The sequence below is a fragment of the Myotis davidii genome, unplaced genomic scaffold (assembly GCF_000327345.1).
Source record: "Myotis davidii unplaced genomic scaffold, ASM32734v1 scaffold174, whole genome shotgun sequence".
Classification (NCBI taxonomy): domain Eukaryota; kingdom Metazoa; phylum Chordata; class Mammalia; order Chiroptera; family Vespertilionidae; genus Myotis; species Myotis davidii.
The window spans coordinates 5351525-5374451 of record NW_006289087.1 but is presented as its reverse complement, the minus strand read 5'-3'; the positions used below and the strand labels follow the sequence as shown (position 1 = coordinate 5374451).

Sequence of the window (22927 nt, the reverse complement as noted above, 5' to 3'; positions counted from 1 at the left end):
TTTTACTAATTTTTTTTAAAGATAGAGGAAGGGAGAGGGAGAGAGAGAAAAACATGGATCATCTGCCTCCTGCATGACCCTTAGCTGGGATCAAGCCCACAACCCAGGCATGTGCCCTGACCAGGAATCTAACCACAACCTATCAGTGCATGCCGCCCAAACAACTGAGCCACACCAGCCAGGGCACGCCCCTTCCCTTTTAAGATGATATATATGACTGACAGAGATTACTCCTCTTTTACGAGGTAAAGTGGGGGGACTACAGACAAACACAGAACTCGGCTTGCATGGACAAGGCCATTCCCCTTTTGCTTAGAGCTGCCTCAATCCCATCTTCTGAGAAGCAGAGATTGCATTTCCTGAACTCGGAAAGAGAGGGAAGCCTCAAGCCCGGGTAGGGAGAGGCACTTCCCCTTACCCTACCCCTTTTCCATCCTTTTCTCAGCTGAATACAAATTCAGAATCTTTGCATCATCTTGTAATCACAGATACCACACCCAACACACACAAAAATGACATCCCAAATTGTTTCTTCTAACACCTTTTCCCCCTCCTAACTTCCTTTACACCCAGTCTCTAATCCTCCCTGCGCCAACCCTTTTCCAACACTGGGATCTCTACCAGGCAGAACCAGTCCAGATCTAGATTCAAAAACCCCAATTTCCAGCCTTCTGCTCTCTTTAGAACAGGCTGCGCTACCATGAACAAGCCACTTGATCTTGCTGAGTGAACTCAGAGGTAAAACGAAGATGATAATTTGTGACTTCAAAAATTTTCACTACACAAATATCATGTATTATTAGAAGAAATATCTACATTTAGAGAAACAGTGGAAAGGAGTCATTCTGCATGCTATTTCAGTGGATGCGGTAAGAGAACAATGATTTTTCAACAAGCACAGTTATTCTTAGGCGGCTTTTTTTCAAAAGCTGGTCACATGATTCCATGACCTTCTCTAAAGGACAAAGTGGACACCCATCACTATTTTCCTCCTTTCAATCTCCCCTCTCCGCCTCCTTCATGTAAACACTGGAAAATGGTAATTGGGCAGCTACCGAGTATATTTTCCCAAGAAGAACTTAGGGCCTTTCCCTGGTGGCCTAACTTCAGGGATTCTGCTTAAAGGGATTTAAGGTGGTCTGACCTTGGCCTTAACCTTGGAAATTTATGAGGATTTCCCATGCCCCTCTTTCCACTCTGCCTGGACTGCCTCACACTTCTTACACAACAGTTTGGCCCCTCCTCTTCTCCTGGTGCCCTGTACTTCCCCATCCCCACATCTTGGAAGCAAACAGGAGGGCAGAAAGCACCTCTCGGAGGGGAACTCCATCTGCTGAACAGACAGAGAGCCAGTCGGACACATTGTGGGAGCAGCGGGAAACTAACTATCTGGGGCAGCCCACAGCATCTGGTGGACCCCAGGGAGCTAGAGCACAGAGAGCACAAGATTCTCTCCAGTGCCCAGGCCGGATTCCTGGGGAAACAAGAATGTCCTAAACCTTAGCCCTTACATCATTCCTTACAGCTCAGATGCTGGAACTGAAGACTTGAAGGCAAGTCTGGCTTGCGTGGCTCAGTGCTTAAGTGTCAACCTCAGGAGGTCACGGTTCAATTCCTGGTCAAGGCACATGCCCAGGTTGTGGACTCAATCCCCAGTGAGAGGCGTGCAGGAGGTAACCAGGCAATGGTTCATTCTCATCATTGATATTTCTATCTCTCCCTCTCCCTTCCTCTCAAAAATCTAAATATCTATAATAATAATAAAAGAATAATATGCTAATTAGACTGAACGTCCTTCCGGAAGACCTTCTGGACAACGCCTGGGCTGCAAGGGAAGCCTGGGTCCCGGGTGCCAGAGGGAAGACAGTGCCGGCAGCTGGGGGAAGGAAGGCCTACTCTTGCATGAATTTCATGCACTGGGCCACTAGTATGTATATAAAAGAGCAGCACCTGCATAAGACGATCATCCTCTATTTCTGTTTCCCGGAAAGGCCCCCGTTGTATACACGGGGGGGTGTGTCCTCCATCTGGGTGTCCCCAACTTCTTAGAAGTTGGTTCCATAATAACCACACCAGTTGGAAGACATCCTCACAGCACAGACAAGAATCTTTCTCTGGAGGGCCAAAAACCAGAGGATGACTCTCAGAAATGCTATGAATGGCTATGATCACAAGGGTATCATCTATGCATTACTCAGTTTCTTCATCTACAAAATTGGAAAGAAAATGACTTATTTAGCTCAATATTTTTTTAAAAATCAATTCAATAAGAGAAGTGAAAACTACTCTATATAAAAAGCATTAAATATTAACCACCTATAGTCTCCTACATATAGATTAATCTAACTTGCGCTGAGAGTTGCAAAAGCTCGACAGGACTTTAGGCAATCTCCAGTGTTGACAAGTGAAAAAGCAAAAATATGGTTCTAAATTCATTTGTCCCCATCTCAGAGTACTTGTTCTCTGTCCTCTCCATGTGTCTATGTCTTCAGGTCAAAAAGGTAACCTAGGGTAGTAGGTAGGACACTGTGCTGGATTTAAAGGTAAAATACCATAGTGTAAATCTCCAAATCCATTATCTCCCATTGTGTTGCCTTGGACAAACTGATGTCTAAAATTAGATGGTGATCCTAGACCACCCACCTCCAAGGTTGCCTCAGTGTACCTGACACATATCTACTCGTATCTCTCTCTCTCCTGACTATGTAATCTTACTTAATTTTCACAACAAACCTTCAGTAAGTGGTGTTGGGAATACTGGACAGACACATGGAAAAAAAAGAGAGGAAGGAAGGAAGGAAGGAAGGAAGGAAGGAAGGAAGGAAGGAAGGAAGGGAGGAAAGAGGGAAGGAATTGGACCACTTTCTTACACCATATAAAAAATAAACTCAAAATTGATTAAAAACTCCAACGTAAGATCTGAAACCTTAAAACTTGCAGAAGAAAACACAGGCAGTAAACTCTTGGATATCACTCTTAGCAATATCTTTTAGGATACATCTCCTTGGGCAAGGGAAACAAACCAACAAAATAAACAAATGGAACTACATCAAACTAAAAAGTTTTTACACATAGAAGGAAACCATCAACAAAGTGATTAGACAACCTACTGAATGGGAGAACCTATTTGCAAATGATACATTCTGTAAGAGCTTAATATCCAAATTACTATATAAGGAACTCAAACAACAGAGAGAGAGAGAGAGAAATAGAGAGAGAGAGAGAGAGAGAGAGAGAGAGAAAGGTATCAAAGCAAAAAAATGGGCAGAGGACCTGAATAATTGTTTCTCCCAAGAGGACACACAGATGATCAATAGACATATGAAAAGATGATCAACATCACTAATCATCAGAGAAATGAAAATCAAAACTACAATGAGATATTACCTCATACCTGCTAGAATAGCTATCATCAACAAATCAACAAACAACAAGTGCTGGTGATGATGTGGGGGAAAGGGAACACTCATGCCCTGGTGGTGGGATTGTAAATTGGTACAGCCACTGTGGAGAATAGCATGGAAATTCCACAAAAATTTTAAAACAGAGCAGCCACATGACCCAGCAATTCCACTTCTAGGTATTTATCTAAAGAAAACAAGAACACTCATTCAAAAAGGACATATGCACCCCTACGTTCATTATACCATTACTTGCAATGGCCAAGATACGGAATCAACCTAAGTGCCAATAGATAAAGAAGTAAAACATATATACAATGTAATATTACTGAGCCATATAAAAAGGATGAAATCTTGCCATTTGCAACAACATGGATGAACCTACAGGGTACGATGCTAAGTGAGATAAGTCAGGCAGAGAAAGACAAACACAGTATGATTCCACATATAAGAAAAGCAAAACTAGTGAATAAGCAAAACAAAATAGTAAAAGACCCATAGATATGGAGGCGGTTTAGCTGATGGCTGCTAAAGGGGAAGGGAGTAGAAGGATGGGGAAAAAAATAATTAAAAATAATCACAGATACCATTGTCATTCACATGATATCAATTCTAATCACAGACTTTTTCTCTGCCCTTGGGAGAGAAGACTGTAAGGAAGAGCCCACCACATGTGTGTGCTTACTGGCCAGACCACCAGACAAGGGTGGTTAGGCAGATTGGCTGCGAAGTGTGAGAAAGTCATCCACCTAGCAGCTGTCCCCGCCTGAATGGTCCCAGGGATAAACAAGGGTCCCTCTCCAGAGATAACTGCTGGCATCTCGTCTTCATTCCTTTCTGGAAAAAGATTCCTACCCTTGTGAAGAATGTGTTGCCTTCCACACACAACTGCCAAAAACCCAACTGTAGGCAAAAATCCATCTGACAAAACCCCTTCACTGCTTTGATTCAGTTCTTAAAGGAGATTAGTTGTTGGGAGGTCACCGAGAAGCCATCCCTACTGCTCAGTGTAGCTGGGGTTTCAAAGCTCTCACTACTAAGGGAGTCTCCATGGGTGAGGCCCCTTCCCTTCCTGCAGGTTAATCAATGAATCAACAAATAGTTAGTGAGCAGGGCTTCCCTGGGGTGTACGGGTCTCTTCAGAGGTGCCTCTCCAGTTCAATAGCAGCAGAAAGAAAAACAGAGTTTTCTGACTCCTCTTAAAGTTGCCTTTTATAAAACCGGAGCAACATAAAAAGACCGTGGGTCTCAGGTCCCGCTTTCTCTCTTCTCTGAACTTTTTAGATTCACAAAGGATAAAGGAAATGCTATGTGGCTGAGAGAATGTATAAGAGGCAGAAGGACAAAAGGAAGAAAGAAAAGGGGGAGGAAAGACAGGGAGGGACAGAAGGAAGAAGGGAAGTAAGAGGGGAAAGAAGGAAAGAGAATCAGAGGTCAAAGGTCACAGCACATGTGTGTGTGTGTGTGTGTGTGTGTGTGTGTACGTACAATCCTGTCTAGACCTGTCTCCTTGGTAGCATACAACCTCCATGTTCCTTGCCTGTTAATTGGTACCGCTCTTTAGTATATACCATTATCTTTGAGAACAACTGGTACCCACTGTTTTTAGGCTTTTAGGATACATGTAATTATGAATTTCTTATGCCTTTAAATGTCCTCCTGCTGTCCACTCAGGCAATAGGATAAACTGTGCATGTTGCCTCAACACCCTCGACAGGAATGGGGAACCTTTTTTCTGCCAAGGGCCATGTGGATATTTATAACATCATTCTCGGGCCATACAAAATGATCAGCTTAAAAATCAGCCTGCTCTGTTTGGTCAAACATTTAACGAACTCACCCTTAATGCCTTTTAAAACTAACAGTGAAAGTAGCAACAGTTTATTAAGTACTTATGAAATGCCAGACATTATCTCATTTAACCCTTTCACCTGCCCACTGGGGTGCCCTGCCTCCTCAATCTGCAGATGAGGGTTTGGAAGCTCAGAGAGGTGAAGTCACTTTGCTCACAATCCCACGCACAGTGAGGTCCAGAGCAAAGACTCCAACCCATGTCTGACTCCAAAGAATGCGCTCCTAACCATCCGGAGGCTAACACCACTCCTGTTCTTCACCTTGGAGAAGCAAAGCCAGGGAGAGTAAAATCAATAAGTTTTATTATAATTTACCCAAATCCTCACTTAAACTTTGTATTCCCACATTGCCTTCAAAGTACTTCTCCCCCCACACGCCCCCAACATGAATTATTGGAGCTTCTTTTTCTGTTTCTTTTTGATGAGTCAAGATATTCTCTAAACAGAAAACAAACCAGGAGGCCCTAGCTAACCATGACATTGTGAAGCATTCTTCAGTCTAAGTATGGAGTCAGGCATGCCAACATCTAAAAAAGCTTAATTTAAAAAAAAAAAAAAGGTTTTACCATAAGTACTATTTTAAGACTTACAGGTCTAAACAAAGAGTTTGCTAGAGCCTGGCTGAGTCAGGCATGCCAACATCTAAAAAAGCTTAATAATTAAAAAAAGGTTTTACCATAGTACTATGTTAAGACTTATAGGTCTAAACAAAGAGTTTGCTAGAGCCTGGCCAGTGTGGATCAGTGGTTGAGCATCAACCTAAGAACCAGGAGGTCACAGTTCAATTCCCGGTCAGGGCACATGCCCAAGTTGCAGGCTCTATCCCCAGTGTAAAGGTAGCTGATCAATGATTCTCTCTCATCATTGATGTTTATACCTCTCACTCACTCGCCCTTCCTCTCTGACATCAATAAAAATATATTTAAAACAAACAAAAAATCCAACAGAATTTGCTAGAAACACGTCCTAAGTACATATGGGGAAGGGGGAAGGGAGATACTCTTACACCTACTGAGCTTCTCAATTATAACCCTCATGCTTTTTTCATGTGCTGATTGAATTTATCGTAGTGGCAGTATTGATAGAAAAATAAATACCTGAGATCCGATTCTTCAGTATGTTATCTATACATGTATAATTATGCATCTTTTGAGAAATATCTGAAAGTTTGACAGGAGGTAAACATGAACACGTCATTCCCTTTTGCTCCACGCTGACACGCTCATTGGTATCACGTGCTGTGCAGGAGGAGGTACGGCTCAGGAGAGCCGTTCAGGTCTTTTTCACCTTGAGACACAACACCGTCAGCCAGACCTCTGCTCCCAGGGCCTGTGGCTGTCGGAGACCGGAGACCGTGAATCTGAGCCCTTCGCTCCTGCACGCTGAGTACCAGTCAGGCCCACCCTCCAAAGCCGGCTTTTTAGGTCCCCTGCCTCCTCAGTTTGATGGCTGGGGTTTCTTCCCTCGTTTCCTTTTACTAAACAAAGCTGGTGTCACTACCCAGCAAACCACAAGGTGAGCACTTAATACAAATTGTTCAAATGTCTCAGCTGAAGGCACATTTAAGAGCACAGTCATATCCACACGCAGGCAGACACCATCTCTCCCAGGGAAAGGCGCACGGTGTGGGAAGGCCTGGTCCGTGCAGAGCAGCCAAGGTCTGCGTGGATGAAAACGGTCCGGTTGGGTGCTCATTACCATACTGCATTACCATATTGCAGAAGTTGCTTGGAAAGCGAATAACAGTTTTCAGAAAGACTGAGATTCAAGTCCTCAGAGATTTCAAAAGGGTGAGAAAGGACAGTTAAATACATAAAAACTAAGGGGCGAAATTACCTATTCCTCTTCCTTCAAAGCAAGAGGACCACTAGCCCACAGTCAGCAGAACCTTCCAGGAAGGAAGCCCTGGCGTCCCCGGATTCCCTTTCTGTTTCTAAAATAAAGGCACTTACTGTGAAAATCCACAAGTCCCCACACTTTGCCCAGAATCTCCCGTTGCCCACCCTTCTCCATGGGAGCAGAGAGTGGGAACGGCCAACTTTGCAGATCTAGCAACTTCGGTTGGTGGCAGATGGGTATGTGTTGGGTGGGAGTGGGGGGGCATATAGAAAAGTAAGACTTTCCCTTTAAAACTGAACAGAAGCTGCTACCACATCACATGACCTTTTACCGTAATTTCTATTAAAATCATTTCATGTCTGGTTGCCTCTGCTCTCCGGGCTCATTTGTATTGTTTACAACGAGTCGCTGCATGGGCGGTTAGTGGTGGCTGGATCCATGGTTACCCGTGTTCACACTCACTAGGTAAATGGAATGCAGCTCTGCTCCGGGTTACAGGGAGCAAGCTCTTAGAAAACCACAGCCCAGCTATCAATCAGGCTAATCTGAGAGAAATTAATCTTCTGGACGTAGGTATTGGCGCATATGAAAAATTGATAGAAAGGGGGCATGGGCTTTTCTGGGTTGGAGTTCCCAAAGTGGACAAGCTGAGACTGGACTGAGCGTCTCGAAATAGTCAGTCTGTGGTCAACATCTGACAGCCGTTCACATGGTGCATCTAAACAGCCTTCAAGGGTGTGAAGACCACCCTTTCAAACACACCCACCCACATTTTGTGAGCGTTTATCACACCTGAGTGTTCTGAGGACCGAGAGAGCACCTACATACAGGTTTAACCAGACTGCAATCCCAGCAAGGAGCTCACACAGAGGCATGCAAGACAGCCAAACACCAGACAGACAGCTCTGGGTAGGGATCAATTAAAACAAAAATCTCAGTGGAATTTAATGTACTCTTTCTGAGTAAATTAAAACTGCAATCTAATATGTTTTATTCGGAGCAAGGGCAGTACAAATTCCTTCAATTGCCCGTGAATCTCTGTGGTTAATTCTTTACAAACATTCCCCCAAAGCAAACTTGTTTCTGGAGATGGACATGACTGACACTTATCATCCCTAATAAACATGGAGAAGTTGTATAGTTTACTGCCCCCACAATAATCGTCCCCCAAGTCACACTGCAATGCCAAGTAAGAACAGCAAATAGTTAAAGCTAACACACTACAACCCCATCTACTGCAAAGTCACTGTATCAGAAGCTACAATTGATTTGTTTCCTCAGAACGACTTGAAAATGAATGTAACGTAACGTCGGAGAAAGCCCTCCTGCTCTGCTAATCGGATATTGTATAAGGGTTGATTGCAGCTCAGCCCTGCACTATTGCCTAAATCGCACATACTCACACGTTCTGGGTTCTTCCAAGAGTTTGGTGCAGTTTCAAGGACAAATGTCTTAAGGAAGCCTCTCTCCCGTGCAGCCAGGAGCCTAGCTGGGATCTGATGACAGGAGCATGGTGCTACATCTGACAACCGAGAAGGAAAGTTCCTGCGTGCAGAGGAGGTCTTGGACAGTCTCGGGGTGCAGGAGGCTGCTGGGAATGTGCCGGTTGGTCTGCTCCCGGGTTGTGTGTACACGGGAGCAGCTGATCCGTGTTTGCAGCCCTGCAGAAAGGAACCTTTACTGAAAACCAATGGCATCACATTTCAGCGGGGCCGGTGCCAAGTGCTGGAGAGCAGAGCAACCTTTGACAACTTCACACAATTCACCCGGGCAGCCTCCACCACCGGGCGGGGGGAGGGGGGATGTGTCCCCACCAGGTCTCACCTCCAGCGCGCTCCCTGGGAAACCAAACACAGCTACCCACCCACAGGCCTCTGATGACGCTGTGCTTATTCCCTGGACTTTCCTCACATGCAGCCCTGACCTCTGCCATCCTGACCTCCCACGGGCTCTATCTTCATGGGATTTGAGAACTGAGTCCCCATTTCTAAAACGTATTTCTCTCTCTTTCGTCTATAAACCCTCAAATCCACATGTTACTAATCCTGTGTTGAGTATTTATGACTCCCCTGACATTCCTTACAAATACATCGAGGAAAAAATAATTTAGGGAGGGGTAATGTGGTACCTAGTTCTTTTCTTTTTAATATATTTTTATTGAGGAAGAGAGAGGGGGAGAGAAAGAGATAGAAACATCAATGATGAGGGAGAATCATTGATCAGCTGCTTCCTGCACGCCCCACACTGGGGATCCAGCCCCCAACCCAGGCATGTGCCCTGAGAGCCAATAGAACGTGACTTCCTAGTTCATAGGTCAGCGCTTAACCACGAAGTCACACCAGTTGGGTGGTACCTGTATGCTGCTTCCAAATTTAGAGGCTGGACTTTGAACGTGACTGTTTGGTTGGTTGGGGGCCATTTTCTTATTAGTCTTTATGAACTTCACTAGTAGAACCTACTAGGATCCCAAGACTCTGGAGATACTAGGAGCAGCCATACATACAGGACATGGTATAGGATGTTCAGTAGTGGAATCACCCTCTTTACCACCCTTAATATGGGGGAGAAGGAAAATTCTAGACCTTGCCAATTCTAAAAGGGAAAGTTAAGAGACCGTAAGATACAGAGGGGGCGGGGACGATTGGTTGCCATAGCAAACTCGATCCCTGTCATGGCACAGTCACTTGATTCTCCGTGTTCCTCCCTGCCCTTCCTCTTCCTTCCATCCCAACGACAAGTCCAGGTGATAGTCTATTATATGGTATTTTCCCCACGATGGTGCGTTTCACCTCAAAGGGCAGAAATCAGAACTGACAGTTTAACAAAAGGCCACGTTCAACGTGGCAGGCAGCACAGGGCCGTGTGCTTCCACTTCTCTGAACGCCAGCCCAGGAGCTGCCTGCGCAGCAGGGAATTATCCCAGGAAGGCCTTGGCTCACCTTGGAAGTAACCATAACCCCTGACATCCAGGAGCTCACAGAACATGATGAGAAGACTGGGCTCTGGTGCCAAATGGGTTTAGCTTCCCATCCTGGCCCCACTACTTTCTACCTGCGTGAGGTTGGGAGTTGCCTCAAAGCTCCAAACTTCTGTTTCCTCATCTATGAGATGGTGACATTGCAGCTACCATACAGGATTGCTGTGAAGATTTAAGGAATCACACACTCACATAAGTCAGGGGCTGGCCACGGTGCCTGGGATCCATGCATTTAAAAAACATTACTGAGCCTCCTCTAGGAATCGGGCACAGTGCCAGACACAGTGGAGGGGGCACAAAGTCATGTGAGACACGGCCACTCCTCTCAAGCACGTGGCCACATGGGAAGTCATTCCTCCTTGCCTCCCGGAACTTGTGTAGTCTCTTTCATGAAGCACTAAATGCTTTCAATTGCCTTGTCTCATCCCATTCAAATACTTAACACATGGCCACTCTGAGGGAGGATCTAAGCAGATTTTTGGATTTGCCTTTTGAAGATATATTGTCTGTACACACAGCCCAAATGTCTTGACTAATTGTTGGCCTACTGCTTCATTTTATGCTTTGAAATGTAATCCATTTCCAATGGAAGAATTGGCTAGATATTTATCAGTGAATCAGACATTAAAAACAAGAAAATATTCTAGAAAGAGATCAGTCTAGAATCTAGAACTTGGAGTTCAGCTCATATATTACATTAATTAGTGCTGATATATCCTGGAAATCTTTGTTTAAATGGAATTTTTATTATTAAATATGAGGATTTACTGCCAAATAATGATTCCTTCAGCCTTAACAAAAATGCAGGAAATTTAGATGAATATCAATGCCAATGCAGAAGTGCAAGGGACAGGTCATGTTTGAGACAAAGAAAACAATTATTCAATATATCGTTTTTGTTTTCAGTCATTCACATGTTCATTTAGACAAGCTGTGGCCATCTGTAAAGGAAACTGAACATGCTCCTCACATCTTGGCATCACTTAGGGTAGAATTATCAGGCTTGCTGCATTTAAGTGGCCAGCTGCATACTATTTCCTGCTTCCTCCCTAAATAAAGTAATATGTAAAGTATCTAGCACAGTTCTTGGGCCACAGTGCACAGGAAACAGGCCTATCAAAGACCAGTCTGGAGTGAAAACAAATGGCCTAAGACTTGGTCAGCATGGAGAACTGGTTGACCCAATGACTTTTCCTTACCACCTTCAACTACAAGTAGGTTTACAGTTGTGAAACAGAGTTTATTTTTGAGTTACTATTTATTAATTATTGTATTATGTCTTTCCATATGAACTGTAAACCTACCTTTGCCCACCCCTATAAAAATAGTTTCCACGCACTTTTATACCCATAGATCTCACTCCACTCCCACAACCATCTTGGAAGCAGATGCTTTTATTATTCAACTTTTTACAGATAAAACCAATTCAGAGGATTTAATAACTTTACAAGATCACACAGGCAATAAGTGGCCTAGCACAAATTTCAAAATGGATGCTCTAACTCCAATCCCGAAAGCTTTTCCACGTCACTAATACAGTGGAATGTGCAGCCATTCACTGCCCTTTTTTCCTTATGGTTTCTCCTCCCACAGATCAGTTAAATGCAGACCAGACTATCTTACACACACACACACACAGATATGCCTCTGTCCTCTACCTTCAACCACCTTCCACCTTTTCTTCTCTCACATCTTAGACAATTACTTCAGAGAATAATTTTCCTCTCCATTCTCCCTCGCTCTCCTGCTCTTCAAGGCATTTGGGTGTCAAAAAACAAGTATCATCACAGGTAACAATCTTAGAAAGAGTGCTAATGTTACACTATTCCAGGGGGGAGGGAAGAGGGGCAGAGGAAGACAACAATTTTGTAACCAACTGCTAAAAATCCCAAAAGTTTCTTAAAATCCCCCTCAGAGACTCTGCAATGGTTGTAATCCATCTTTTTAACTTGCAGTTATATGGGCGTTCTCTTAAACCTCAACCCTCTGGTTTCTAGATAAGTGATAAACTGACATTCAATTCTATTCCCTTTTTGTTATGTTTATCGCTTGTATCATAGCAGAACTGCTTTTCACATTTTTTCATCACTGATATATAATATTTCACTCTAACAAAAGTAACATAGATTTTATGGCCTAACCTAGTAATCAGCATTTTAAGATTATCTTCTGTAGAAAAAGTGTTTTTTGAATATCTAATCATTGACCTGCAAATGAAATATTTTAATGAAATTTGAGTGTCAAAATTTCATAAAGCTTTTGTTTCAAGGCACTAAACCTGAGCTCAATTACTACTCCACACACTAGTATTTCTGGCCATGGCATAAGGTCATACTTTAGTCAGCAATCTGTTTACAGAATAGAAATAAACAGGAATGTAATTCACTGGTTCATTCATTATTAATCAATTCTTTAATTCAAGGGCGAAGTGCGTTGGAGACCACCAACTCAAACTCCTACCTTTTAGAAATGAAGAGACAGAGGCAAAGCTTCGCTGCTCTGTGCTGAAGAGGGTAAAAGATCAGACTATCAACTCTACCTCGGACCGTTCTGACTTGTTCTTAACTGAAGACGGATGTTCAGTAGTTCACACATTAGCTAAAACGAGCAGGTTTCTAACTCTGAAGGTGATGGATCTAAAGGATCATCAGCTATTATGTCCCATTTCTACAACCCTTGGAAATAAATGTTCATACTAAATAGAAAATGAATTTCTGATAACTGAATTAAACGGTTCCTCTAAAGAGCCAACTTTGGATTTCTTTCCACACATAATAACTTGGAAAAATATATAGCCTGTGTTTACTATAGCACTATAGTCACCGTCTCTAAGAAGAGCTATAACTTGCTAACAATTTTCCTGATTTATGTTTGGAAACATACAGGGCATGAAATGATTTCTGCAACCTTACATTTTCCTCAAGAGCACTGGTAGGCAGGATATATATCCCCAAAATCATGCTGGATTGCTTGTTACAGCTCCTTTTCTAATAGAAATGTGTGATAGGCAATTACACATGTTACACACACACACACACACACACATATCACTGGCTGTTTTCCCATTAAGAGAGGAAAAAAGAAGAAAGGAAGGAAGGGAGAGAAGGAGAGAGAAAGGAAGAGAGGAAGGAAACTAATAAAAGAATCTATTTTCATAAGATGTTTATAGTGTAAAAACAGAGTGCCTTCTTGAGTAAGAAAGTGCAATAAATATTCTTCTAAAGAACAGTTTATGGGTAATGTATGCTTATAAAGTGTAACACACTATATGAATGTTAGTTATTCTTGCTCTTAGTATTTAACATATATGGAAATTTGCTTCACAATCTCTACTTGTGCTAATAAAAATAGGTATTTGTGAATATAAATTATATTGGTCATAAAATCAGCCTTATTAATATAATATATCTTCGAGTGAGATCAAATTTAAATGGGCCACCCTGGTAACACAGATATCTGTGAACACTGTTTATCACCCACATAAGTAACTTTCAATGTAGGAATACAAAAGTTTTGCCATGCTTCATGTCAAGTTAGCCTCCAGAAATTGAATCTTCAAAACAGTGAAAAATTACCATGTCAGATGCGAATATTTGCTAACTTAAAAAAATTCTTTTGTAGAAGGGAAGTAAAAAAAGCACATTTATTCATCAGCATCCTGTATTGAGTTCTACCAGGTAGTTTATTTTAGCAGCTGCACCATCTGAAACAGCCGTAAGTGTTCATAAGTGAATAAAGTATCTTTGAATCTCCAGTATCTTACATTTTATCACAGGGATTCCACATGCATCCAACCCTCTTTTGTGGTAACTATGGCCATCCCCTTGTTTAAATGAACAAAGTAACCTTCATAATAGAAATATAAACAGAGGCCTGATTTAAAACTACCGCTGCTTCTTCTGCAAGAATTATTGATCACAGTGGCATAAATACACTATTGGCTATCTGTGCATGGTAGACATTCCTGGGGATGGGAGGTGGGATTTACACCCAAGGCAATGGAGCTATGGGGGTAGTAACCTTTCCCATTGGAAATCATCATTGTTGAGTAAATTCATGGTATTTAATTTCCACGAAAAAGAAAGCCCCACAGCTTCTGACCACCACCACCACTGATTACAAAACAAAATGCATAAATTAGGTTCCAAATCATCAAAAAAGATGATTCCAGAGAAAGATCCTTCAACTTTCCTACAGTGCCCCACCCCCAACTGCTAGCATGAGAGGGTGAGGGGCATTTAGATCTTCTTCATAGTTTCCTGCTCTTAGTCCTAGGGCCCTATTGGTGTGGCGATGCTAACCTACAAATAGATGCACAGTCCGGCCTGCATGGCTCAGTGGTTAAGCGTGGACCTATAACCAGAAGGACAGTTCGATTCCAGTAAGGGCATATGCCTGGGTTGTGGGCTTGATCCCCAGTAGGGGGCGTGCAGGAGGCAGCCAATCAATGATCCTCTCTCATCATTGATGTTTCTATCTCTCTCTCTCCCTCTTCTTTCCTCTCTCTGAAATCAATAAAAAATAAATTTAAAAAGACACAAAGCTGAATTAGCCCACAGCTTTAAAAAATAGCAAAGTGACAAGAGAAAATGTCTTTGTTGGCTCCAGAGGCCCCCGGACATTATTTTAACTTTACACAAAAATTTTAAGTGAATAAAACAAAGATCACAGTATTGCAAAATGAGGTCCATCATTACTTCCAAATGACAGGTTCTAATGTTCCTACAGAAGTTTTCAGTTGGTTTTCTCATAGCAGTGATTCCATGGAAAGCGTCACCAACTGCTGCCCGGAGAAAACAAAGACCTGCACTGAAATGGAGGGAGAGACTTTCCAGATGCACAGTTCCTAGAAGGCAGGTACCGCCAGTGTTTCTTAGCGAGCTTACTAAGACTGTGTTAGGCACTGTGGATGCGGGAGGGATCTCCACTTTACAGGGTTCCAACTGTTTCCATAACATTCGTTCCCCTTTGTGCCTTCTTGGTAACTGTTGTTGCGAGAAGTTAGAACTCAACCCAGCTCCATTGCCAAGTCCCTACACTAACAACAAGCAATGACTACCATCTGTATTTCTGATGGGTACAGAAGACGACCACGGAAGATAAGTTAGCCAGAAATGTTAAATAATTGAAAACTATAAATGACTCAATAGAGTAGTCAGCTTAGTTTACAATGCAGCCTGTTTAAAGCCATAAAAGTCCTGTATAAAAATTTTATCTTGTGGTTGACCATCACATTGTCTATGTATTATTCAGAAGTATCTCACCAGTGTTTTTCTTCATTAACCTGGCTCTTGGCATTTTCCCTCTAACTCTTTCTCCTTCCGCAGTGTCCCAACCATGCTGAGACAAAGACAGAATTCCTCTGTTCTATCATAAATCCCTCTGCCAGGATAATGAGATTTTCCATGTCAAATTGAAACCAATTTCATAGGTCAATCAGGAAGGCAAACTTGAACTTCCTCAAATATAACTTGTTTGCATTTAACACAGCCAAACACACAAGACATTAAAAAATAATAAAACAAGCCCGGTTGGCGTGGCTCAGTGGTTGAGCATTGATCTGTGAACCAGGAGGTCACGATTCAATTCCTGGTCAGGGCACATGCCTGGGTAGCAGGCTCAATCCCCAGTAGGAGGTGTGCAAGAGGCAGTCGATCAATGATTCTCTCTCATCACTGATGTTTCTCCGTAGATACCCCTGTTGATCTGTGTCATAGTCCTGTTACTGTTCCCCTGATACGGTGCTTCCCTAATGAGTGTGGGCAGGTCTGGAGGACTGGGTGGAGCAGTTTCTCAGCCTCACCCTGCCCTCGGAGTTCATGATTCAGGAGGCCTGGAGGTGAGGATTGACACCCCCTGCCAGTTCCCTGAGGAAGCGAGTGCTGCTGGTCCGGAGCCCACACTTTGAGAACCCCTTGCTTTAGTGAGGGACTGCAACGCTCTGATTCTCCATGCGGAGTCCCTGGTGGGGTGCCAAGAGACTCTGGAAAATAAATAAGAGAGGCGTGACACACCTATCGGAGGTGTCACCAGAATATTTATAAAGCTATTTCATATTTTAAGAAATAAGACTGATAGGCCCGGTTGGCGTGGCTCAGTGGTTGAGCATTGATCTGTGAACCAGGAGGTCACGATTCAATTCCTGGTCAGGGCACATGCCTGGGTAGCAGGCTCAATCCCCAGTAGGAGGTGTGCAAGAGGCAGTCGATCAATGATTCTCTCTCATCACTGATGTTTCTATCTCTCTCTCCCTCTCACTCTCTGAAATCAATTTTAAAAGTGTATTAAAAGAATAATAATAATAAAACAAGACTAATCTACTTGTATCGATACATCTGTAAACAAAAGGAGAAGCTCATAAATTGAGCCCCTTTCCTGTGACACACTGATCTGGGGATTTGTCTAGATGTGAAATGTCGTGAGGCATCACGAAAGTTCTGCCCTGAGTGTTTAGCTAAGGTGCGCGGAATGTCTGTGAAGGAGAAACAAGAGACCCCTAAGGCTCTTTTTCCAACATCAGCCCATTACCTGTGACAGGCTCTTGCTAAAATGCTACCTGCAACTGAAAATGTCCCCATAAACAAGGCAGCTGAGAACAGCCCGAAATGTTCTCAGCAGCACTGCCCCTCACAGCCCTTCAGCTGTCTGCATGGCTGCTGTCCCCGCCATTACCATTCTCATGCTGATTTAAGTTCAGAACTCAAAGTGAAAAACTATCTTGACAATCACTTCGTATCGAAATCCTGGTGCAGTAAGTAATAAGTGGTGCTGGGTTGGAAAATGAGAACATAGCCTTCTCATGCTAACCTTTTAATTTCTTGAAAAAACAGTACAGAATAAATTGAGGGGCACGCACCTGGGGACCTAATCGATGGATGGGCTCTATTTCATAAAAGCACAACCCCACCCATCAGAAAGTCCCTTTACTCCCCTAAAAGAAGACTAGCAGGTTTCGGTATATACTATGCATGAAGGTTTCAGTGCTATATGGATTTATTAAAGAACATAATGATCTTTCTATCAATGTTCAACCCCCCAGTCCACGGACCATGTTAACCCTATGATACCACGCTCAATACACACACTTCTACTTCCACGTAACAGGAGTTTAAATTGTGATGAGATATGTAAAAATAGCAAAGTCATGTGCACCAGACAAGCATGTTGGTAAGTCACCTAGGCCAGCTCCATAATATGCGTGATCTTTCCCGGTTGAAGGAAGAGGCCCTATCAAAGGCACTGGCCTCCATTAGGGTGTCTATGTCCTTTCTTTCTATGGGCTACTCCTCAGCTCAGATTTGAGAACTGGAGAACTATTCGAATTTCCCTCCTTTTCCCACAATGACACCGGCTGGCGAACTCATGCTGACAACTTCCAATCTACTGGACAGAAAAGAAGAAGAATCCTGACACCAAGTCCAGCCCCAGCCCCTGCCTCCCCTCCTGCCTGCTGCTTCTGAACTTGGGCATCTTCCAAACACATGCCCCCATTTGGTCTCTGGGCAGCAGGAGAAACAAAGGAGAGTTTCTCTTCACAACCAGCCCAAGTCTTCAGCTGCTCCCAGCACTTCCAAACCCCCACAGGTCTCTTGATCTTGACTTGAAGTATTAAGCAGGAGTGTTAGGAAAGTAGTGGGAGGTCATATGTGGACCTAACAGCAACTTCTCTGAACTCACATGCTGGGAATTTCTCTCTTCTCTCTCTCTCTCTCTCTCTCTCTCTCTCTCTCTCTCTCTCTCTCTCTCTTATGAGATAGAGAGAGAAGGTGCTATTTTCAGCATTGTCCTCTGGTCTGTGTTAGCAGAGTCATTTGCTTTCTGCGTGTGTCTGTGTCGGGTTGTACGGCCACTGGTTCTGGTAGTACAACACAAACACAACAAATGTGCTTCCCCGCTTAAGCAGACCCATGTGGCCATCCACAACAAGACCGACGCCAGCACAATAAACAAACACACACAACCCTTCCCCAGCACCCAGGCACCAGTGGGGCTTTCTCCAGGCCCTTCTGGACGCTTCCAGAATTGCTCATTCCATTCGGATTGGGAAAGGGGGAGGGCAGGCGTGCAGAAGGGAGAAAAGAGAGAGAAGAGGAGGGAAGCTTTGCCCTCTGTGTCTTCCTCTAAGAATCTTCAATCACCAAAAAGGGGGCGATGGGAGGAGGCGGGTTCTATCCTGCAAATGCTTCTCAGGGACTTGAGGGGTAGCTGTGGGGAGGTGGTTTGAAATACTTCAAATGGTGTTTGCTGACCTCCCTGCAACTTCTGAGCCCCCCAGGGGAAAGGGAAAGGGAAGGGGAAGGGGGCAGGGAAAGGGAGAAAGGGAGGCGCAGAGGACAGGAGGGAGACACCTAGGACGCAGCAGCAATCACAGGACTTCCCAGCCCTCAACTCCTGCAGCCCCCCTCTCCCCAGCGCCCCTCCTTGGCTTTGGAAGACCAGAGGACTCCCTCCACCCCTTCCGGTCCTGCTGCCCTAACTCTGCCCTCACTCTGGGCCACTTCACCCAGCACCGAAGTCTCTATCCAGGAGGGGGATGGGAGAGGTGTTGAAGGAACAAATCCTTGCTTTTAGGATTTGTGTGTCTGGAGCACACAGTCTGGCAGGTTTGCAGTCTTGGGGAGGCGCGTCTACACAGGCGGACAGTACTTAGGGCCATGTTATTGGGGGAGGGGGTTGCTGCTGTGCTTTTTTTCTTTTCCAAAACACTCTAAACAAGTGAAGGGGGGAGGGAGGTGGCATAGAGCTTTCCACCAGGACTGCAAATCCAGAATGCCCCCCGCGGGGATGTCAGCCTGCAGATGTTGCTGCTAAGGATCGGGACCAGTTACCTTGGCAGGGTCACAACTGCGGCGGGGGGACCAGGTGAGACGTCGGGGGTTTTAAAGGAGCCAGCCCCGCGGTGCCTTTGGCTGGGAAAGTCTACGAACCCCCATGCAGGGACACTGCGCGTCCTTGGCAGGAGCGCCCGGGCGCCTCCCTCCGCTCTTGGTAGCGTCGGTCCGCACTCCCTGTGACCCGGGACGTCATGATGCCTGTCTGTTTTCTCAATGATAACTTGGCCAGAGAAGAGCCAGGCTGCCGGGGTCTCCTCGGGTGGGTACGTGGTATGTGCACGTTTCTGTTTGCATGCGTTTCTCTCGCTCTCTCCCTCCCTCCCTCTCTTTCTTTAAAAAAAAAAAAATCGATATCTTTTAGGAGCCCCCCAGATGCCCAGCACGGTTATGACTCCATGGCATTATTGCGTTTGCAGAAAGGGCACCTCTGGGTGTGTGTCCGGGCGGGAGGGTTTTTTGCCCCTTTAAATCCTGCTGCTCCAGCCGCTGCTGCCGCTGCCGCAGCCGCTGCAAAGGGAAAGCAAGCATGCGTTCATCTTTTGTCTTTCACTTTACCTTCAGGGTGACATTCAGTGCCAACTGCTCCTTTTGACCGGCGCCAGTCCCCGCCTGGGCAAAATAACATTTAAAAACCTGGGGGGAGGGGAAGCCGGAGCCGGCCCTGCAGCCCCCAAGGCTGGGGTTCCCATCCTTCCATCGATCTGATGGACTCCAGGACCCCAGAGCTGCCCGGCCCACCTCCCTCCCGCAGAGAACCCAGCTGCCCTCCTACCCACCGGGCCCCCGCACAGCTTCAGCACAAGGACTGCCAGGCACATCCACGCGGGGCCAGACCCTCATGTTCACGGCTGCCACTTGCTCACTTGCATCTCAGTTGCCTTCCCACGGTGTAGGCCTCTCACAACTGGAGCTATTTTTGTCTCCCTGAGAGGTTCTTTAAAGCCTTTTAAAAATGGGGAGGGGGGCAGGGGAGAAAGAGAGAGAGAGAGAAAGAGAGAGTGGGAGGGAGAGAGCCAAGCCCCAGCCCCTAGATGAGGGACTGCACAGAGGCACTGAGAAATTGGGGGACTCCTGGCACCTGACCTACCCGGGGCAGTCGGAAAGGACAGAAAGGATAATAAGGTTTTAATTGAATTCTTCGACACCAGGCAGGAAAGTTTTTTTTTTTTAATACAACGATATGATTGCCGGCTAATCACTGGATTTGTCATTTTTGTAATACTGTTCCCTAGAATCAGTAGGAAAGGTCTCAAGTATAACCCTTAATATTTACTTCTGCAAATGTGAAAATGTATCGGAGGCGGTGTGATGACGTCTTCTTTTTAATATCGAGTTTGTGCTATTTGTACATTGTGTGGCATGTTTTCTGTAGCTTCTAGTCCTCATAATATTGTGTATATGAATCACCAGGTGGACAGTATAGAAAAATAAATATCCAGTGTCGGCTTTGGCAAATATTTCTCCCTGGTTTATTACTAATCCCTCATCTTGAGTAGAAGGGGTTCTGGAATTTCCCCACCCCCACCCCTGTCCCCTCCAAGTCTCTTGTTGACCTTGGTCATCATCATGCATTGGTAAAGTCACTATGCTACGGACTCCAAATTCCTGAAAGATGACAGCAGAAGCCGAGGTTGCAAAATAATAATAATTATTATTATTAATAAATAACAAATCATGGGGGAGAGTGTCAGATCTGAAAAGCAAAGATTTTCAAACTCATCCAAGATCAACTACAACTGCCAGCGGTTTAAAAATAGTTTACCTATTTCAGAGGTTGGCTAAGTTTAATGAAAGGAGCTTGTTAGATCTCGTCCCTTTGGAGTCACAGACCAAGAATCCCTAGCAAATTCCATAGGGAAGACATTGTAATCATGCAAGGTCAAGAGATAAGAACTGGGGAAGAGCCTCTCTCATTTAAACCTCAGAGGGTCTCAGAACTATGGACTAGTAGACAGATTCTAAAACTGAAAGGTGCCTCGCCACCCTTACCAGTCAGACATAATTCGTGGGCCCCTGCTTATCTGTCGCCCTGGAATGCCAGGTTGTCATTGAGAAAAAAGACAGGCAAGAGGGAGAACTGGTGCAGTCTGGCCGGTGCTTGAAGGTTATCAGTGTCAAGGGTATTCCAGACCAGGCAAGGGCCTTTTCGGAACTGGAGCGGGCATCATCTCTCCATCTTACTGACAACGTCTCAGTAACTACCTAAGAGGGGCTTGTTAATATTCAATCTACCAAAACTGGTTCTCCAGTTTTTTTACTTATTAACCTCAGATCTGGACCCTTAAAGGCCCCCTGCCAAGTGGGAGAACCATGAAAATTGGACTCACTTTAATACCTTAAAAACCATTTTTTTCACCCAATGCCTTCCATCCTGTCACCAGGCCACCTGCCTGTGGTCCGCTTCCCCGGGCAGAGAGGTTTGAGTCACCAGTAAGGGAAAGGCGAAGTACCCCAGTACCCTGGGGTTTGGAGAGATCCTTCTGAGCCCAGATTCTCTCAATCCAATCTGGCCTAAGAATAGCTCTGTGTTCATTCAGTCCAGACTCCTCAGACTACTTCCAAGTCTTTATTTTCTGGCCTCACTAGAGGCCCAGTGCACAAAATGTATGCACGGGGGGGGGGGAGGGCGGGACGTGTCCCCTCAGCCTGGCCTGCACCCTCTCCAATACGGGACCCCTCAGGGGATGTCCAACTGCTGGTAGGACATCCCTCTTGCAATCCGGGACTGCTGGCTCCTAACTGCTCACCTGCCGACCTGATCATCCCTAACCCCTCTGCCTGCCAGCCTGATTGCCCCTTACTGCTCCCCCTTGCTGGCCTGATCACCCCTAACTGTTCCCCCCAGCTGGCCTGGTTGCCCCTTACTGTTCCCCCCTACCAGGCCTGATCGCCCCTAACTGCCCCCCACCCTCCCGATGGCCTGATTGCCCCTAACCACGCTGTCAGCCCCTGCCACCGTGGCTTTGTCCAGAAGGCAGGCAGGATGACCAGAAGATGTCTGGTTGGCCCGGTCTAATTAGCATATTACCCTTTTATTAGTATAGATCAGGGGTGGGCAAACTTTTTGACTTGAGGGCCACAATGCGTTCTTAAACTGGACCGGAGGGTCGGAACAAAAGCATGGATGGAGTGTTTGTGTGAACTAATATAAATTCAAAGTAAACATCATTACATAAAAGGGTACGGTCTTTGTTTTTTTTTAGTTTTATTCATTTCAAACAGGCTGGATCCGGCCCGCGGGCCGTAGTTTGCCCATGGCTGGTATAGATGCTAAATAGAATAGTCAATATTGTTGTACCCTGTTTGTGTTAACTCCCTATCCAAATCCAGAGGGTGTGGAAATGCTTACTAAAGTGGACGGAACACCTGGAAGGCACTGTTCCAACCTCCCCTAGTGCATAGGACATGTAAATCTAAATCATCCCAACAACAACATGAGAGAGGGATTATTGGTCTTCCCATTTTTTTCTGAAAGGAATGGAGGTACAGAGAAGTCAAGTGAGTTGCCCAAAGTTACACACCTGGGATTCCAAGTCATATGCCTTTGGCCCTCACTATCAAGCTCTTGGACAGCCTACCTACCTACCTACCCACCTAACTATTCAACTTTCTTCCCAATGACTGGCATCTTTCAAGTTGGCTTTGTGGGGCTGGTCACCCACTGTCCATCTCCTCCCCAATGTTAGCTCCTACTCCAGTGCCATTGCCCCAGCACTCAACACCCTGATCTGCCCCTTTGCTATTCAAATCTATGCACTGGTCAAGGCCACGTTCCGATCCTACTTTGCCCACAAAGCCATTATTTACTATTCTTGGGTGTATTGATCATTCTTTTTATTCCATACTGTTCACATCTACATGACATCACTGCTCCTTCACTGCTTGTGGGATTTATTTTTTTAAATATATTTTTATTGATTTCAGAGAGGAAGGGAGAAGAGAGAGATAGAAACATCAATGATGAGAGAGGACCATTGATGGGCTGTCTCCTGCACACTCCCTATTGGGGATAGAGCCCGCCTC

The 22927-nt window shown here is 44.9% G+C and overlaps 1 protein-coding gene across 6 annotated transcripts in view; it reads right to left on the bottom strand.

The window, feature by feature from the left end:
• ESRRG (estrogen related receptor gamma) overlaps window positions 1–22927 on the bottom strand; it is a 458818-nt gene that overhangs the window by 412095 nt on the left and 23796 nt on the right. For 3 of the 6 annotated variants that reach the window (XM_015562376.1, XM_006761285.2, XM_006761286.2), the window contains exon 2: window positions 8497–8754. The exons of the other annotated variants lie outside the window; for them this stretch is intronic. The gene's annotated coding sequence lies outside the window, so the exon portion shown is untranslated. The remainder of the gene's footprint in view (window positions 1–8496; window positions 8755–22927) is intronic. 6 annotated transcript variants of the gene reach the window in all.